Genomic DNA, 4262 nt, shown 5'->3' on the forward strand with positions numbered 1-4262 from the left:
AAGTTTGTACTGCTGGTTGACAGTTTGTAGGCGCTTCAGTGCCAGAGCTGTCTCTAAACACACACAAGCACCTATTGTGACGAGGCCCTGAGCTTGGCTAGTGCTGCAAGGAAAATAATTAATATAATAAGAGTTTTGGAGCGATTGCAGCAGGGGGAAGTTGTGCAGCAGAGAATAAGATGGTTATCAGAGGAGATTTAGCCGGTCCTAATAGTGTCAGAGGAAACTGGTATTTTTGAAGTATGAAAGAACTGTTTGAACTCGTAGGGAAGAGGGCACCTGCAAATGAAGCCCAACAGCTTCTTCCCAGCCCTCCCTGATAGAAACTGCCCCTGCAGACATGAACTGAATAGGAGAAGGATTTTGCATGACCTGAGTTGCTGGGGAAGCAAAGGAGGGAGGGACGAAGGGGCCTAGAGAGCCTGGGAGCGGGGAGCGATTGGGCAAGGTGGAAAATAAAGTGATTAAACACACTTGGACTTGCTCAGAGATGGGAGGGGTACATTTTTTTTACTGCTGCCCCAGGGCCCCAAAATGCATTGGCACGGCACTACAGAGAAACCACTAATCCCAGTCACCAAGGGGAGGGAACAGGACTTTCTCGTTGCCTCCTGCTCACGGAGCGTTTGGACCCCTGTCGAAGGAAAGGCTGATGGGATTAGAGGAAACAGCTGGCTCGAGTCTTACCCTGCGGGAGCTCGCATTCTCGGGACTCGGGAAGAGAGGAGCGCCCCGCTGCCGAGTCGCATTCCAGGTCATTTGCTGAGCCCAGATGTTTTCTAATGAGCTCTATGATAAATCCTTTTCCTTTACTACCAAGCACAGTCCCTGCCAGCCAGGTCTGTCCCTAGATTTCTCTTTCTACACATGGCCAGGCAAGTCGGGCTTTGCAGTTCAAGCCAGCTAGCCTAATTACTTCTAGGACTTGTGCCTTTCCGCTTTGCCTACGCAAAGGGCTTCAGCACAGAGCTCAAATCTGTTATCCTAAAGCTGTGGCCTGATGGAGGTTGCTGGCCCAAATTCCTCCTGTGGCTGAACCTGCCCCTGCAGCCTCTCCTTACCTCTGTGTATGTCATTAAGCCAGACACAGCGCTCAGGGTGGATTGACCTGGTGGTCTGAACGAGCAGCAAAGTGCTGTTGTAGCCACATGCTTTGGGTGAATCTTAAAAAGCAAGAGTGGTATTTGTAAGGACTGCTCCATCCTTGCCCGTGGGTGCTGAAACTGCCCAGATGTGAGAGTCACATACCAGTAGCGATGGGAGGATGCGCTCCTCACATCCTACCTGCCACCACTGTCCCCTCCCTTCACCTACCTGAGATGGTGATGGGAAATCACCTCCCAGCTTTTTTTTTCTTTGCCTCTGTCTCCTGGCATGACTACTGGTCTCTTTACCTCGAGCATGTATGCCCTTACACACAGCAATTTGGCATCCTGAGCTGTTATCTTGGAGGTGTCTTAGGGCTTATTTAGGAGTCAAGAATAAGGAGTTCAACTCCAGCGGGTGATGATCCAGTGAGAGAAGGGAGCTGATAACAGGCCATCTTTATCCCAGGGAGCTGCAATACAGTTTTTTGTGCCTTTTACAAAGATACAGAGAGGAGAAGGGAATGTGACGGGGCAGGGGAGTCCGTGGCAGACCCAGACATCAGTCCCCCAGACCCCTCCTGGGTCATGCCAGGGGGTTTAGCCCTTGAGAAGTGCCTCTCTGGACCCTATGCAGTACGGCTCAGGGATGGTGAACAAAACACTGGGGGAGAGACGGAGCGAGGGCCCAGCTGTGGGGATGTGTGAAGGGCAATTCCCTCGTCGCTCCCTGCAGCCCTTCGCGGATACTCACGCTCTCTCTCACTCCTTCCCCAGCTGCCTTTCCCTTGCGTATGTTTTCTAGCATCCAGCTATGGGCAGGGAGCCTTGGAATCTGCGTTAAGACACAAATAAAAGGAATAGTTTTATTTTTAACTTCCAAATACACCCTTCTAATTCTCACACCCACAGTTCTTAGTCGTGTCCTGACATGCGGGGAGCCCCTGGCACTGTGGGTGTTTGTCAGCCGGCCCAAAACAGCAACAGCGGGCAAGGGAGGGAAGCTCCTGGAGACCAGGGAGCAGGTTTCTGCTGTGTCTCCGTGGGCAAAAGCTTTGGTGATCCAGCAGCAGGGGAAAGGGCTGAGGGGGGAAGCAGAGGTGGGTGTGGGGACATTTTGGGCAAGGCTCCGTGCACCTGTGTTTTCATATGCTGTCTGTCTGTGGTGGAAAACAACAGGCTGATGAAATGGGCTGTCGTCGGGAGGGGGGTGCTGAGAGTGGAGAGTTGTGTTGTACTAACCCACGTGTCGCACCGCTCGGCGTGAACACAGCAGCGTGGTTTGGCACGTTTGGGTGTTTTAGGGGCAGACAGCAAGGTCCCCAGAGCCTGCGGGGAGTAGGAGCTGGTAAAGGAGGGAGGGATGTGGAGCAAGAGTCTAAAAATGCTGCTTAAGCCAGTGACCCTGGCTAGGGGTGAGGCTCCTGGCCGCTGAGGACGGCTCATTCCCTTCTGGTGTTGCCTCCCTCCTCTCCCTCCCAGCTGCGGAGCGGCTGCCTCTAGCCCGTGCCTGAGCCAGTGTCTGTCCAAATGACATCTGCAGGCATCAGGTCTTCACTCCTTGTGCTGGCTGCGATACCCCATTGCCAGAGAGGAAGGGGAAAAGTGTTGGCCCTGGGCTTTGACAGCCTCTCAGCAGCTTCTTTCATCCCCCAGCCAGCCTGCTCTGTCATACAGCAGCTCTGCCTTTTTCTTCTGACACCAGAAAACCTGAACTCTGCTCCTCGTGCCTCCCCACCCCCTGATTTACAGATTGCTGTGTTTCTCTCTTCTGCTGTTGGGCTGTTTACAGAGCTGCAACACAAATGAATGGGAGGAAGCAGCACATGAGCTGCTCACCGGCTCCCATCTCTGCATGCAGCTGGGTGCTCCGCTCAGTCATCACACCCCAGTGCTGAGGATCCCCCAAAACCCATCAAAATACTGAACCGTGGATCTGAACCGCTTGGGTGGATTTCACCCGTGGTCTGCTGCTTCGTAGCTTGTCGTGTCTGCATCTTATTTTTCCTCATTTATCCACAGACCTAAAGACTTGCTTCCCAGCCTCTCCTGCCTCCTCTTTCACTTGTGTTCTTCAGAATAAAATATCCTCCTGTGCAGGAGCTCACTGCTGGTCATGCTGGCCACGAGGAGCAGGTAGCGATTAGTCAAAAGCCCAAGTTCAGCAGTGAGTGAAACCGTTGGGAGATTAGAATCCCGGCTCCTGATGGGGTGTGTGGTCATGGCGAAAGCCTGCTCCTTTGTCTGGTGTTGGCCCTTTTGGGGCTGAGCAGTTCAGCACAGTTCAGGGCCAGGTAGGCATCTAGCAGGATAAGTGATGTGGAAGCAGTATTTTGCCATCTGATTTACAAAATCCTCTTGTCCTGGAGCTGGAAGGCACCGAGCAGCGGGAAACCCTTCCTTTGCTGGCAGGCTGCAGCCTCCCTCAGCTAAGAGCCAGCCCCACAGCTTGCTCTCCTCGCCTCTCCCAGATCCACTGCCAGAGCAGTACCAACACTCCTCTCAGCACAGCTCTTGCTTTCCTCCCGTCTCCTCTTCCCGCTTCTCTGATCTCGATGCAAATCTTCACACAAGCCGGAGCCAGCAAAGCCCATCCGAGCCTTGCAGGTATCTTTTGATTTGGGTGGCGCCGTTGTCGGTGTTTCATGCGGAGGCCTCCGTTAGATTAATTGTGCTTTTACAGAACCAGAGCCCTTCCGGTCTCCAACAGCCACTGGAAGTGAAAGATAGTGATGAATGGTGCTTCGGGGGCTTGACTGTTAGCTTTTTAACGGGAAGGGGAAAGAGAGAGCGAAAAAGAAGAAAGATGAGATAGGGGAAGGGAAAAGAGAAAAGAAAAAAGAAAAGACCATCCTCTGTGGTGTTGGGGAACTTTCCCAAAAGCTTCCCTGCGGCTAGGGCTCAACCCCAAGCACTCTCTGTCGAGTATGATGTTTAAATAGGAACTGTTTGCGTTCAGTGAGCCAGATCCAGGCGTTGTTTAGGTCACGGCAGGAGCGAACGCTGGCGAAGGTGCCCCCGGCCGCCGCTCTTCTCTCGCAGACGCGGCGTTTCGAGGGCCGCGCGTTGCCCGCGGGCGCTCCCCGGTAGCCGTTAGCACTTGCCGGGGGCTCCATCGCCCAGGACGGGCGGTCTAGGGGTGAGCTCCGCACCCGCTGCCCCCCGTGGGGGACTGGG

The 4262-nt window shown here is 53.8% G+C and overlaps 1 protein-coding gene across 1 annotated transcript in view; it reads left to right on the forward strand.

The window, feature by feature from the left end:
• The first annotated feature begins 3672 nt into the window (after positions 1–3672).
• LOC113487899 (neuroblastoma suppressor of tumorigenicity 1) overlaps positions 3673–4262 on the forward strand; it is a 13566-nt gene continuing 12976 nt past the window's right edge. The window contains exon 1 of the mRNA XM_026862834.1: positions 3673–3692. The gene's annotated coding sequence lies outside the window, so the exon portion shown is untranslated. The remainder of the gene's footprint in view (positions 3693–4262) is intronic.

Source organism: Athene cunicularia (genome assembly GCF_003259725.1).
Source record: "Athene cunicularia isolate RWA chromosome 21 unlocalized genomic scaffold, athCun1 chr21_part1, whole genome shotgun sequence".
NCBI lineage: Eukaryota > Metazoa > Chordata > Aves > Strigiformes > Strigidae > Athene > Athene cunicularia.